Source organism: Microcaecilia unicolor, chromosome 10 (genome assembly GCF_901765095.1).
Source record: "Microcaecilia unicolor chromosome 10, aMicUni1.1, whole genome shotgun sequence".
NCBI classification, from domain to species: domain Eukaryota; kingdom Metazoa; phylum Chordata; class Amphibia; order Gymnophiona; family Siphonopidae; genus Microcaecilia; species Microcaecilia unicolor.
The window spans coordinates 134,344,009-134,360,011 of record NC_044040.1 but is presented as its reverse complement, the minus strand read 5'-3'; the positions used below and the strand labels follow the sequence as shown (position 1 = coordinate 134,360,011).

General features: G+C 41.9%; 1 protein-coding gene across 3 annotated transcripts in view; it reads right to left on the bottom strand.

Moving 5' to 3' along the window:
• Positions 1-13,646, bottom strand: part of STK25 (serine/threonine kinase 25) — a 299,983-nt gene extending 286,337 nt beyond the window's left edge. Inside the window, exons 1-4 of one of the 3 annotated variants that reach the window (XM_030215975.1) lie at positions 13,562-13,645; positions 7,568-7,611; positions 7,414-7,463; positions 2,723-2,830 (exon numbers count right to left, since the gene is read on the bottom strand). The gene's annotated coding sequence lies outside the window, so the exon portion shown is untranslated. Of the gene's footprint in view, positions 1-1,705; positions 1,816-2,722; positions 2,831-7,413; positions 7,464-7,567; positions 7,612-13,561 lie in introns of those variants that run through there. The other 2 variants (XM_030215974.1, XM_030215976.1) reach the window with 2 other exon arrangements.
• Positions 13,647-16,003: the final 2,357 nt, after the last annotated feature.

The following is a 16,003-nucleotide window of genomic DNA, read 5'->3' as shown; positions in this document are numbered from 1 at the left end:
GCCATTGGCTCAGAGGATCAGAGATCATGAGAATGTAAGGGGGGTGGTCAGAGGCCTACAAGAACATAAGATTATGCTCTTTGCCGACGACATTTTGATGACATTGACTCAACCCAAAAGGTCACTCCAACAGGTTATGGATATATTAATGGAATATGGGAAGCTATCGGGCTTTAAAATTAATGTAAACAAATCAGAGATACTCAATATCACCATGCCTCAAACAGAAGCCAAGATGTTGAAGGGACTGTATCCATTCCACTGGGCAACCAAAGCAATAAGATACTTGGGAATAATGATAACCCCTAGAATAGAGAATTTATATCAGGAGAATTTTCCAAAAAAGATAAGGGAGATGTTTGAAGACTTGGATAGATGGGAGGGACTCACCATATCGTGGACGGGTAGAGTCCATGCCATAAAAATGATGCTCCTGCCGAAATTGCTGTACTTGTTCTTGGCACTCCCATTACCGATTCCTCGGGCTTTTTTTCAACAACTAAATAAAAAAATGTTTGCCTATATCTGGAGGAAAAGACCACCTAGGGTGCGTAGAAGCATGATGTATCAAAGCCCAACTACAGGTGGCATGAGAGTCCCCAATTTTTACTTATATTACCAGGCAGCGCAGCTTAGAGACTTAACGGAGTGGGCCCCGCAGAATACCAAGAAATGGCTGCACTGGGAAAGAGCGTGGTTGGGCACCAGATATTTGAGTGATATCTTATGGAGCTCGGGGAAGGAGATACTAGATGACTAAATTATCCTAGAACAGAGATTATACCAGAGATACAATCAGACAGGAGCATTATTCTGGTTAGCTACCCCAGGGGGGTTTCTCATACTTTCCTTAGAAATTAACCCTCCATTGCCTGCCGCATTGAGCCTGCCATGAGTGGGAAAGCGCGGGGTACAAATGTAACAAAACAAAAAAAAAAATTACAAATTCTTGAAGTTTCTTGGGGTCAGTGAAAAGGTAATTATTATTTTCATGAGATATTAAGCATTTGCAAGGAAACTTAATGAAGAAGGTAGCCCCTAGGGCTGTAACTCTTGGCTTAAATGCCAAGAGTTCTTTTCTCCTTGATTGAGTTTCCTTTGACAAATCTGGAAAAACATTTATCTTTGCCCCCATGAAATCTTCATTCATATGACGGAAATATAAAAGCAAAAGATTTATTTTATCCAATTCAAAGGCGAAGGAGACAAGTAAAGTAGCACGTTTTGATTCCACAGATGTCTCTAAAATATCAGTTACATTTAAAGGTTCACTAGGTTCAGATGTTTTCAGTTTTCCTTTTATATAATAAGTTTTCGTCACCGGTGGAAAATTTTCATTTGTGAAGCCCAAAACCTCTAAGCAATATTTCTTCAGCAGCTCCAATGGAGAAATAAATGTTGATACTGGAAAATTCAAGAATCTTAAATTATTTCTCCTAAGTTGGTTCTCAAGAGTTTCCATTTTTCTAGCAGTCACATTTTTCTCCTTAATTAAAGCTGCCATAACTTCTTTAGAAGATTTCATTTCAATCTCAATTTTTTCTATATCAGTCTTTTGTCCTTCTACTTTGTTGGATAATTGTTGAAAATTATTTTTAAGTTCTAGAGTCTCTCCCCAAAGAGACTCCGATATTTTTAACAAAGATGAGTTGACCCCTTGTATCACGTCCCAGAGATTGTCCATAGTGACTTTAACAGGTCTTACCGGGCCGCAAACACCTCCGGAGACACTTCCTCTGGGTTGTGTAGGTGTCGAAGAAAACTTCGAATCCCCTCCAGATATCTCTCCAGGGAAGAATTCAGTGAAGGAGCCCCCTCCAATTGCTTGGCTGAGTAAGCCCACTTCAGACGTCTCCAGGCGATCGCCAAGTACCGCTCAACTGCTTCCGGGTTGCGGCAGGGTCATACCTTCAAAGGGAGAACTCAAAGTTACACCCTCTGTGCTGCTGTTCGCAGTTGCCCGATCGATGGTCCCTGAGGTATTCGCTGGGATTCCCGACGCCCGGATTCCGTATGCCTCCAAAGTTGGCATGTGGTGGGGTTCCCAGCCAGTCCCGAGGAGGCTGGGGCACTGGTTTTCCCCTTTCTCTTCCCCATATTGTATGGGGACGCACCAGACAACCAAATATCTCACTTGAGGTTCGGGAGCTCTCTAGGCGTGCTTCTGCTCTAAAGCGCCATCTTGGATCCCTGGTAATTTTCTGTTCTTAAAGGGCTCACAATCTGAGTTTGTAGCTGAAGTAATGAAGGGTTAAGTGATTTGCTCAAAATCACAGGACGCTGCAGTAGGATCTCTTTAGGTGGACAAGTTTTACCAAACATTATTTAACCCAAGAAAAGGTTCTTAAAAAGGCATACTTAGATTGTGAGCCCACTAGGGACAGAAATGTACCTGCATATAATAATTGTAAACCGCTTTGAATATACCACAGAAAGGCAGTATATCAAACCCCATTACCCCTTACCCTTATCCAAACTGACAAAGGAATGAAACAGATGCTCTCCCTTTCTAGTCATTAACTCCTGTAGTCTCATGAATGTAAAATTCAAAGAACCTACTGCCATAGCAATGGTCCTCTCCCATAGGTCACCTGCACACTTCTGCTTCACAACAGCAAACACTCTGACATTGTCAGATACCAAGGAACATTACATCAAAATTCCCATCACTTATGAGAAGCCAAGGACCCCTGTCAAGTTCAACAGCCATCAGGTTACTTACTGTGAAACAGGAATAATCCAGGCTCAAGCATGAAAACTCAGATGGCTCCAACAGATTTATTTAACTGCTCACTCCACTGCCTGGTACTTACTTCGGGTGAGTTCCCAGCTGCAATGTCACAAATGAGAAAAAAGTCTATAAATCCTAAGAAGGGTTAAGTAAAACAGATAGACACTTTACTTTGCTAATAGCAAAATAAGCCACAAAAGGACTGGGATCCATGGCACTGTACCAGGAAGTAAAATGCAGAGACTAAATGAGCCTTATCATCCATATTCTATGTCTCACATTTCATATACATAATAAAATATGACAAGTCAGGCAAAGTACAAAACACATTCTAAACGAGTAAGGGTAGGGTCACTGCTTATGAGAGACATTTTATACTGAGCAGGGCAGGCAGGCAGGCAGCATAGTATAACTTATTTCACACCAACAGAAGCACCTGATGAGTGGGGTTATATGCTCCACCCCATTAAATTTCAATGGCATCTCGGTAGTCCAAAAGGTCAAGAGCATCTTTACTGTGTGACTCAAAACGAAATAAGGAGCCCTTTTACTAAGCGGTGGTAAGCCTACCGCGGGATTACCACGCACCAAACAGGAAGTACCGAAGCAGCCTGGCTATAGTTTCCATTTCTGGCGCTGTCTAGTTAATGCCGGGTTAGCGCAGGTGCCCTTACTACCACCTCAATAGGTGGCGGTGTTAACCCTGAAATGGCCGCACAGTAAGTGGTTCATGTACCACACAGCCATTTCTTTTTTAAAAAAACAGAGACAGCCTTTTACCTGCTGCGGTAACAGGGGACCTCAGCATGCATCAAAAACACACGCTGATACTAGCACAGCCCCCCCCCCCCCACACTTTTACCACAGCTTAGTAAAAGGGCCCCTGAGCTCTTGCCATTGCTGCTGAAATTCTAACCAAGGGGTTTCAAACAGCATTCCTAAAGGGCTGCAAACCAATGAAGTTTCCAAAATATCCCTAATGAATATGCATTATCACTAAATGGGTTCACTGAAACTTTATTATATCAACAAGCACTATTAAATATTGACTCTTTTGCCGATTTCAAACCTTCTACTACTTCAACAACATCTAAACAAAAATTAATCAAAATAATATAAATAAATTAAATAGTGGTGCTCAGTACATCCCCATCGTACCAGACCTGGGGCAATATGGTTTATGGATGAAAATCATTGCACCAACAGCAATTCAGACTATATCTTAAGTTTTGGTACAATGGGGATGTATTGAGCATCATTATTTAATAAATTTATATTATTTTGATTAATTTTTGTTTAGATGTTTTTGAAGTAGTAAAAGGTTTGGAATCAGCAAAAGAGTCAGAACGAATATGCATGAGATACCAGTATACACCATCTCCAATGTAAGCAAATTTATTTCATGAAGGTACAGTAGGGATATCCACAAAACCTGACTAGTTTGTGGCCCCTAAGGATTGCAGTTTGATACCCATATTCTAATCCTTTTAATTTCCAGAGCACATGCAAACAAACAAACAAACACGAGACTTATGTGTTAGGCGGTGAGAGTCTGATAGGTACTGAGGGGGAGAGGGATCTTGGGGTGATAGTATCCGAGGATCTGAAGGCGACGAAACAGTGTGACAAGGCGGTGGCTGTAGCGAGAAGGTTGCTAGGCTGTATAGAGAGAGGTGTGATCAGCAGAAGAAAGGAAGTGTTGATGCCCCTGTACAAGTCGTTGGTGAGGCCCCACCTGTGGAGTATTGTGTTCAGTTTTGGAGGCCGTACCTTGTGAAGGATGTTAAAAAAATGGAAGCGGTGCAAAGAAAAGCTACGAGAATGGTATGGGAATTGCGTTCTAAGACGTATGAAGAGAGACTTGCTGACCTGAACATGTATACCCTGGAGGAAAGGAGGAACAGGGGTGATATGATACAGACGTTCAAATATTTGAAAGATATTAATCCGCAAACAAATCTTTTCCGGAGACGGGAAGGCGCTAGAATGAGAGGACATGAAATGAGATTGAAGGGGGGCAGCCTCAGGAAAGATGTCAGGAAGTATTTTTTCACAGAGAGGGTGGTGGATGCTTGGAATGCCCTCCTGTGGGAGGCGGTGGAGATGAAAACGGTAACGGAATTCAAACATGCGTGGGATATACATAAAGGAATCCTGTGCAGAAGGAATGGATCCTCAGAAGCTTAGCCGAAATTGGGTGGCGGAGCAGGTGGGGGGGGGAAGAGGGGTTGGTGGTTGGGAGGCGAGGATAGTGGAGGGCAGACTTATACGGTCTGTGCCAGAGCCGGTGATGGGAGGCGGGACTGGTGGTTGGGAGGCGGGGAATCCTGCTGGGCAGACTTATACGGTCTGTGCCCTGAAAAGACAGGTACAAATCAAGGTAAGGTATACACATATGAATTTATCTTGTTGGGCAGACTGGATGGACCATGAAGGTCTTTTTCTGCCGTCATCTACTATGTTATGTTACTATGTTAAAAAGAAGTAGCACCACCACCAATGGAGCTAACGACACCACAGGATAATGACACCTTTCACAGTTAGTGAGAGCTGATGTGTTCAATTGATTAGTTATCCCTCTTCAGCGCTATGTTACTCAGTTTATTAGTTTAAATATTTAATAACAGCATTCCCACAGGTTCCAATAAAAGTAAATGTCCAGAATCCATCTCCATTACTAAATATGGACAAGCATTCCAATGAGTAGAAGGTGACCAGTATACACTGGAAAGAAAGCAACACAATTTACAAGAGAATAGAAAAAAAAGCAAAGAAAAACAAGTGGAAAATACAAAGGGTTACTCCAAGAACCTGTTCATTGATTAAAACTAGACATGAACAGCAAAGTGAACTGAAACCTATGGATGACACTCTAGGACAGTGGATTATGGGTAAGGTTCACAGCAACAACAGAGTAAACTGGTGCATAGATTCTGTAAGAAACAGTTAGAAATGGTTACTCATCTTGTACCAAGTTCTGATGGCAGTACACTTCTATACAGAAAGGTCAAATAAAGGTGGAATGTCTTGAATGCAAAAATTATAGGGACAGACTTATGAACCTCAACATGTATACACTGGAAGAGAGGAGGGAGAGAGGAGACATGATAGAAACGTTTAAATATCTCAAGGGCATTTATGCACAGGAAGAGACCCTTTTTCAAACGAAGGAGAACTCTGGAATGAGGGGACAGGGGGCACATGACAAAGTTAAGAGGAAATAGGTTTAGGAGTAACTTAAGGATGTATTATTTCAATAAGAAAGGGTGGTGAAGGCGTGGAATGGCCTCCCGGTGGAGGTGGTGGAGTCTAGGACTGTTCCAGAATTTAAAAAGGCATGGGATAAGCATGTGAGATCACTTAGGAACAGGAAGTATTAGGGTTTACAGAGGATGGGCAGACTGGATGGGTCATGTGGCCTTTATCTGCAGTCATGTTTCTATGTCTTAGCCACCGGAAACTCTGTAAACATTACAACACTGCTGTACCGGAAAAGCAATGGGATTATGATTTGAAGAAACTGTGGACAGCAAAGAGGTTATGTATCACTTGGGTCATTCCTATTCTAATGGATAAAGAGCTGCATGCAAAAAATCCAGACACAGTGGTGAAGCAGAAAAACTCAAGAACTGCAGTGATAATAGAGTTGTCAATGTCAAGTGATTATTCTGTGAATTGTGCAGAGAGAGACGATCCTCAAATATCAAGAGCTGCATTCAGAAATCAAGAAAATATAGCAGAAAGTTATATAAATAATTTTCCATCATTTTGGGTACCACAGGCTTGATTAAAAGGAACTTTCAAACACATCTTAAGAACTCAAGAAGGAATATCTCTTTAACACGATGCAAATACTATGAAGAGTGCTAGCAGTAAATTTGAAACTGAGATCACGTCACATACCCTCGCTTAAGAGTGAAGGAATGACTACAGTGTGCAAAACTACCTACTTAGAAACACTGCCTCAAGGAGCGGTGGCTCAAGTTTTAGAGCAAAACACAAAAAAGGCGGAAGACAACCCAAAACAGACCAAAAACAAGGGAGTTAGAGCGCCAGAAAAGTTTAATAGGACCCTACACGGTCCGTGTTTCGGCCAGCTGGCCTTCCTCAGGGGTCTAAAATAAAACAAAACAAATAAATTAACATATGTACATATTAGATATAAAGTACAATTCTTCCAAAATTAAAAATTAAAAACATAAGAAATAGAAGTTAAAAACAATTTAACAATGAGTCCAAAGATGTCAAGAAAATATCAAGAGCACATAGACACACATCACAGGCAGCGTTGAAATGTCAGACCTTATAGTGAGGAAAAAATTATACCACATAAAATGTTAATTATACACTAAAGAAAATAACAGGGGTACTAATATGTGTTAATAAAAATCTACAATGTAATTATGTAACAACATTTAGAATATTACAAAATGGCATATACAGAATTGATCTAAAAGGGAACAAAATGTGTAAAGCTGATATGAAAGAGAAGATAATAGTCCTTACCATTATTTAATAATATATATAGAAATATATTAATATTATTATTAAAAAATATTATTAATTAGAAAGTAAGTATTAACAATAAAAACAACATCACTTGAACCATCAAACACCAATGTATTAAAAAGAAAAAGTAGATGAATGAAAAAAATGATGAAAAATAAGACATTGTGACCTACCCTTAATCTGATGTTTACAGGTATTCCTCCAAGATATTCATGAAACAAAACTAAAAAATAGAAAATAAAAAATAAAAGATAAAAAATAAAAATAAAAAAATAAAAAATACTGTAGAACAAAAAGTAACACATATAAATAAATGGTTAAACTTACATTATTCTGTAGAAGAATTAATATCAAAATGTGCTCACATATACCTAAAATGGTGAAAAAATATCATGGTTTAACATTATGAGCAAGGTTGTCTAAACATCAAAGAAGTAACGAGAAAAACTCTGGGAAGAATGACACATCAGAGTAACTAACAGGGAAAACCAAAAATAATAAATTATATATCGTCTATATGTTTTTATAAAAACGTAACCAACAGTAGTATGCACAACCCAAAACATATAAAATGCGGTGCCACAAGCCGTTTAATATAAATAACTGACGCCCGTCCTTTAAGGTCAAAATAACCAGCGGTGGTGTGCATAAACCTTGTCAATGAAAGCATATATAATATAATACTGTAGCAATGCCCAAAGCTCACACTCGTCATCTAAAAATGGCTAAGCAAGTGAAATACCGTATACATGGTGTAACAACTGATATGAACCAAATGATAAAAAATAAATACTGATATATTATGCATGAGAGAACATGAATTATTAAAGGGAACTATCTTTGAAAATACTGCAGCTACCCACCCTAGTAAAACTTAAGACCGTCACGAAAAATATACTGAAACTAGAAATGCTAGACAGCTGCCCTGTAGATATAAACACTGAGACTCCGGTGGCTTGTAGGCATCCCATCCTCAACACGCGCTAAGCCAATTCCTATGTAAAATACAAATATCTGAAGAGCTTACCGCTGTATGCTGTCAAATGGCGAGCGTGAGCGTGTGTACTGGCGAAAAACTAGAGCAGCTAAAACCGCCGTCATTTAAAAGAAAACAGCATGACGTGGCCGTCTATTCAAAATGATTGATGACGTGGCTAACCGTCCAAAACAATTAGTCTCATGTGCAAAGCTCAATGGAGCAAAAATTCTGGTTAACTGGGTCCTAAAGGTCGCTAGAGGAACGCATACCAAGCGTGAAGGCAAAGGGCAACAATCACATAATAAAAGCAAGCTAAGACAAGCGTCTACATGAGAATCTATAGATATATAAAAAAGATGAGGTTTAAACAACCTAGCAGGCAGGGCCATGCCTAGGATCTCTGGCGCCCCCCTGCAGACTATCAGTTGCCCCCCCCCCCCCCCCCCCCCCCCCCGGTGAAAATGATCGCTCACCACTTGCCACACTGACAGGAATTGTCAGCAATATTCTTAGAAACAAATTGCTATACATTGCAAAATAAGATAGCAGATGTAAATTCTCAAAGTGGACATATTCCAAACGCTAAAATGAAAATAAAATGATTTTTTTCTACCTTTGTTGTCTGGTGACTTTCTTTTTCCGATCATGCTGGCCCAGTATCTGAGTCTGCTGCTATCTGTCCTCTTAACTCCATTTCCAGGGCTTCCTTTCCATTTATTTCTTTACTTTCCTCCTTTCTTCTTCATTTCTTGCTCTATATCCATTTCCAGCAATTTCTTCTCTCTCCCTGGGTCCTGCCCTCCCTTCCATGTCCATTCTTGTCCCTCTCTACCCTTCCCTCCTCCATCCATAGCCAGCAATCCTCCTCTCTCCCCTCCCCTCCATTTCCAGCAATTTGTCCTCTCCCTGGGCCCCCATGTCCATCCTTGTCCCTCTCTGCCCTTCCCTCCTCCATCCATAGCCAGCAATCCTCCTCTCTCCCCTCCCCTCTATTTCCAGCAAATTGTACTCTCCCTGGGCCCCCATGTCCATCCTTGTTCCTCTCTGCCCTTCCCTGCTGCATCCATAGCTAGCAATCCTCCTCTCTTCCCTCCCCTTCCAGCAATTTGTCCTCTCCCTGGGCCCTGCTGCTGCCCTCCCACCCATGCCTCTCTGCCCTCCCATCCATGCCTGTCTCTCTGCCCTCCCATCCATGCCTGCCATAGGCGGTCGGTGGCCCAACTGTTTGGGGAGGCTAAAGGGGGCGGGGTTAGGGGTGGGCCAGGGGCGGAGCTTACCTCCATAAGTGTTTGACAACACACAGAAAAAAAATAAGTAAAAATAAAAGTCACAGTTAATACCTTTTATTAAATTTAGATATTAGATATGTATCATATGTCAAAGAATAAAGTGGTTGCTCAAAGCATATACTAAACACAATCGCTCAACTGCAAAACACTATGCACAACTTTGTGCAAAAACACACTCAGAACCTTACTGTACCATAAATATTACACTGGGAAGACCCTAATACACCAATATACCACCATATTGCCAACATGCAGACCGTCAACAATATGAAACAAAGGATCATAATATCATGATACGTGTAGAGCCAAAAAACACCCTTTTAGGGTTGCTAGTGTTCACAATGAGCTCCTTTTATTAACGACCATATGTAGATCCTTCAAGAGGTAGTGTGTCATGATTTACGCTGTACACCCTTTCTGGTGTTTTGGTGCCACCTCAGTAAGGCCAACACACAATCTCTCCACTGCAAAACACTATATACAAACTTGTGCAAAACACACTCATAGCCTTACCAAACCATAACAGCACTAATTCCAAGGACAGGACGAGCTACAACCTTTATGTGTGGAAAGGCAGCACTATAATTACACCGGGCTCTAAAACACCAGTACACAACCTAGTGAAACCAAAATAAAACAAAAAGGGCTGCAAATACTTCACGCTAGCAGAATACTGCATCTTGATCACACATGAAAAACACATGGCTTAACAGATATGAAGGCAAAATACAAGAAGTCAGACTCAGCATGCAGCAATACTAGAAACATTGAAACTTACATGCAAAATATCACAGATGTACATTTCCAAAAGCTGACATATTCCAATTAATAAATTTTGAATAAAAAATGTTTTCTACCTTTGCTGTCAGAGCATTTAGTTTTTCTATTAGCTTTGGTCCCAGTGTCTTCTTTCCATTTGATATTTTTTTCTCTCACCATGTCCACCATCTTTCTGTGTCCTTATGCGTCCTGTCTACCACCCTATCCTTTCTCCAGTTTCAACATCTGCCCTCAAAGTGGTCCAATCCAGCCTTTAAATTCAGCAATTTCCCCTCCATCCATATAAAGCATTTCTCCTCACTCCCCTCCCCTCCATCCATGTGCATCTACAACCTTTGTCTTCTCTCCCCTCCATCCATGTCCAGCATTTCTCCTCTCTCCCTTCCACTCCATCCGTGTGCATCTCCTTCCTTTATCTTTCCTTCCCCCCCATCCTTGTCCAACATTTCTCCTCTCTTCCCTGCCCTCCACTCCATCCATGTCCAGCATTTCTCCTCTCTTCCCTCCCCTCCATCCATGTGCATCTCCTTCCTGACGTCCCTCCCCTCCATCCATCCATGTCCAACAACTCTCCATTCTCCCCTTCCCTCTCCTCCATCCATCCACCCATATCCTGCAAATTTCCTCTCTCCCCTGTCCCCATTCATCCATCCATGTCCAGAATTCTCTCTCCCTTGCCCTCCCCTCCATCCATCCATCCATGTCCAGGAACTCTCCGTTCTCCCCTGCCCTCTCCTCCATCCATCTCCAGAAAATTTCCTCTCTCCCCTGTCCCCATTCATCCATCCATAGTAACATAGTAGATGACGGCAGAAAAAGACCTGCATGGTCCATCTAGTCTGCCCAAGATATGAGTTTATCTTGAATTTGTACCTGTCTTTTTCAAGGCACAGACCGTATAAGTCTGCCCAGCAGTATTTCCCGCCTCCCAACCACCAGTCCCGTCTCCCATCACCGGCTCTGGTACAGACCGTATAAGTCTGCCCTCCCCTATCCTAGCCTCCCAACCACCAACCCCTCTTCCCCCCACCTGCTCCGCCACGCAATTTCAGCTAAGCTTCTGAGGATCCATTCCTGATGCACAGGATTCCTTTATGCATATCCCACGCATGTTTGAATTCCGTTACCGTTTTCATCTCCACCACCTCCCGCGGGAGGGCATTCCAAGCATCCACCACCCTCTCCGTGAAAAAAATACTTCCTGACATCTTTTTTGAGTCTGCCCCCCTTCAATCTCATTTCATGTCCTCTTGTTCTACCGCCTTCCCATCTCCGGATCCCATCTTCCCATCTCCCATCATCCATGTCCAGAATTCTCCTCTCTCCCTTGCCCTCCCCTCCATCCATCCATCCATGTCCAGGAACTCTCCGTTCTCCCCTGCCCTCTCCTCCATCTATCTCCAGATAATTTCCTCTCTCCCCTGTCCCCTCGATCTATGCCCAGCAATTCTCCTCTCTTCCCTGCCCTCCCCTCCATCCATGTCAGCAATTCTCTCCCCTGCTCTGCCCTCTCCCCTCCTGTCCAGTGATTTCTTCTCTCTCCCTGCCCTGCATCCATACATGGCCAACAATTCTCCTCTCCCCTGCCCTCCCCCCTACATGTGGCAGGCTGCAGCGTTTTTGCCAGGCAGCTCTGGCTCTCCCTCCTTCCTTCCTTGGTTCCCGCTCTGGCTCCCCGATCAGCAGCCCTCCCCCCCCCCCCCCCCCCGCGTGTTTTAACCTTTACTCTCCGACGTGGCAGCGATGTCAATCAATGAAGAACGTACAACAGACTCGCTTCCAGCTTCTCTCTTCACACAGTGTCCCGCCCTCGCGGGAACAGGAAATGCATCATCGCTGACGCTGAAGGCGGGACACTGTGTCAAGAGAGAAGCTGGAAACGAGTCTGTTGTGCGTTCTTCATTGATTGACATCGCGTAAAGGTTAAAACACGCGGGGGGGGGGGGGGGCTGCTGATCGGGGAGCCAGAGCGGGAACCAAGGAAGGAAGGAGGAAGAGCCCGAGCTGCCTCGGAAAAGCGCTACGCTTGTGAGGGCAGCAGGGAATTCCGAAGTCCACGATTGGGCTGGGGCGCCGGGGCGAGGGTAAGCACCGCGGCGGCGCCCTCCAGAGGTGGGTGCCCCCCTGCGGCGCTTACCTCGCTTACCGCATCGGCACGGCCCTGCTAGCAGGGTGAAAAATGGTCGAAGTGTAAAGATAAAAATGAAAATAAAAAGGGGGTAAAAATAGGAATGATGAGATGCAAAAAATATTGTAATTATTAATGATAGTGTATATAAAAAATAATATATGAGGATATCCAATATAATATAACGATCATAAAAAATAAATATGGCAATCTGATATATTATCAACAATGTTGGTAAAAATAATATGTAGAAATCAATGATAATGATGGTAATGATAAAACCCACAGAGAAAATAAAAACGGGAAACGTGTAGGGTCCTAAAACTTTTCTGGCGCTCTAACTCCCTTGTTTTTGGTCTGTTTTGGGTTGTCTTCCGCCTTTTTTTGTGTTTTGTTTTGTCTTCACGGGAGATTTGGACTTCTCTTTTTGTATGCTTGTCAAGTTTTAGAGCAGCAGGTCTGGCTAGCACTTGAATGGGAGATTCTAAGAATTCTGAGTACTTCATGAAGGGGATTTGGTGCTCAAGAAAGAGCACTCTTCACATTACACTAGTAATAAATTGGTAGCACTATGTTTTCAGGTGAGTTATTAAATCATGGCCACATCTTAGACAAATGTGAAGAAGGGACCTACGTGGCCTGAAAACCTTATGTGCTTTTGACACTGTTGCTGGCCCCAAAACGTTATCACAGCATGTAACGATTCTGGTTTTCTTTATTATTCTGCCTTATCTGGATTATGGTTTATTTTTAATAAGATTTTATTTTGCCCTTTGTTTCAGAAGCTACTAAATACAGATGTTGAGCAAAAGAGTAACTGTTTTCCAGTGGCCCAGAACAACTCTCATTTCACGACAGCATCCTTTCTTGCTTCCTAAACTAACTTTACCAGCTATCAGAAAATACTTTCAAAGTCTTTTTATAGGACTACTGGGGCAGATACTCAAAATTCTGCATCATCACAACAATCTACACCAGGAACAGATTGGGCAAATTCCTACAATTTTCACACTCAAAAACACAAAGTCACACGCATTCGGAGGATTGGGGGACCGATCTCCCCTCCCTATAATCTGCCATCTCTCCCTCAATCTTCCACTCTTCCTCCTCGTCCGCGATACAGCACTTCTCCGTCAAACTCATACCTAAGGTCGACGCCCACCAAAATCACACAGCTTTCCTTCTCCGGTGCCTCGTCGCCTATGAACAACTTCTCTAAGGCATCCCGCCTTGCCGGAAACAGGATGTTGCGTCAGAGGATAGGTGGACGCCTGAGCAAGGAGGACTGGAAACGGGCACGGCATTGGGATTGGGGACCATGTGGGCTAAAGTCAGGGGGTGGGGTTTGTTGCTGTTTTACGGGCGCAAAACATTCACAGACGCGCTTGAAAACAATAGGAAGTTTGTGCGGTTTCTGTTATGTTGTTAAATCTGCTTGGTTTTGCATTCTTTATGTTAGGAGGAGATCGCGGGTGGAGGGGTTTGGGGAGTTTTAGAGGGGTCTGTGAAGGGTTATATTCAAAAATGTATTTGTCGGTGTTTCGCAGTTTGCAGTGTTATTTGCAGTGCTGCGCTGTATGCCTTTATTTTTCCTTATGCTGACAAAACATATTTCTATACAAAAACAATAGCAAACGTTTATGATTGCCTATGTTTGGATTTTTTGACAGCTTTTTTTTTTTATTTGAAAGCTTCCCATATGTACATATATCATGAAGTAAAATTGTAAATCACGAAAACAGCATAAAAATTATTGTAGCTGGTACAAACAGCAGTAATAAACTCTCAGAGCCCTGTTTACTAAGCTGCGCTAGTGTTTTTAGCACATGCACAAAATTAATGCACACTAATTGTGTAGGCGCCCATTGGAATATTGTGGGCGCCTACCCAGTGCGCACTAATGCGCTTCTAGCGCAGCTTATCAAACTGGGCCCTGTTTACTAAGCCACACTAGAGTTTTTAGCGTGTGCTAAAATGCTAGAGTTTCCCATATGTTCCTATGGGCGACTTAGCGCATCCTAATTAGTGCATGCTAAAAACGCGAACGCACTCTTAGCACTGCTTAGTAAACAGGGCCCTCTGTATTTTGTGCTCATTTTTCTATACTGTTCTGTAGAACACAGTAATACATGACCAAATATCAGCGAGGATATCCTTTTTCTTAATGGATTCATTCTTAAGTGTTGTAATCTGCCTTGGGAAGCCTATGTTATAAAGATGGAATATGCTGAAATTAAATAGAAGTAAAATTAAACTTTCCTTTCATTGGGGCATATGGAATCACATCTTCACTTCATCTCTTTTATAGAAGTTTACATTTTAGATATACAAATGGATTATTGTTTTGAGCATGTTTCTGTGGTTTTATGAGTCAAAGTAATAAAAATAAATATTTTGGACCCAGTTTACAATGGCGCGCTAGCGTTTTTAGTGTGCACTAACCATGTAGATGCCCATAATATCCCTATGGGTGTCTACACAGCGCGGGCTAAGTTTTAGCTCACGCTAAAAATGCTAGTGCTCCTTTGTAAACAGGGCCCTTTGTTTTATACAGGTCTCTCATTTGTTTAAACATAACTAAATAGGCTATAAGCCCCTAATGAACTCCATTGGTTTTCTTATATTTTTTTCTTGTGATGACTTAATATTGTGCCAAAACTGAAAATTCTTATCTCTTCTTTCTGGTGGATAATAAAAGGAGCTCAATGTGAACACTATGTACCCTAAAAGGTTGTTTTATGGCTGTACATGAGAAATTGTGATATTGCATAAATGTGTGTTTTTGTTCCTAGTCATGCATCCAAAGGTTATGTAATGCTTTCAAGAAAGCTAGTTAATCATTTAACTTTATTAGTGGAACATAACCACAAAGGCATGGTATCATCGCATTTTCAATATGGTAGTACTAGAGCCTAGCTAAAGAACAGGTTATTTTGAGTTAGTCTTCACTTGACCAAATTTGCTTTCCTTGTGCCATTACCATTCAGTTGGAAAGGAAGTGCCCTAAAAGATGGAGGATAAAGAATTTTTTTATTTTTTGTATTTGACTTTTATATCCCACATTATCCCAAGCAAACTCCGGTTCAGTGTGGCTTACATTTGAAAATACAATGAAACAGAATAATATAATTCAGTAACACCATGGGAGCAAGTCGATGGATATGTCTGACTATACACAACTGGGCATTAAAAGTCTGTCCTTTAATGATGCCATGTTTATTTATTTATTTTAAAAACTTCTATACCACCTATAACTAGGTGGTTTCCATAAAAACATTCATAATCAACCACAATACAAAGACATTACTCTGCATAAAACAGCATACTCATATATAATTACCAAAATGTTTTGAACTGTTTAAGGTCAGAGCATTGACGAATCTGGCCAGATAGTTCATTCCACAAAGAGATTCCAGCTGACACAAAAGCCAAAGCTCTGGTATCAGCATAGCACAACTGCATTACTGCATCAACAGAAATACGCATGGTAGATTCTGGTCTTAGCATACGTCTAGTATGTTACATCTGCAATTCTTGCTTCAGGTAAAATGGGGCAGAAGCAAACAGCGCCTGATGAACAATTGTCA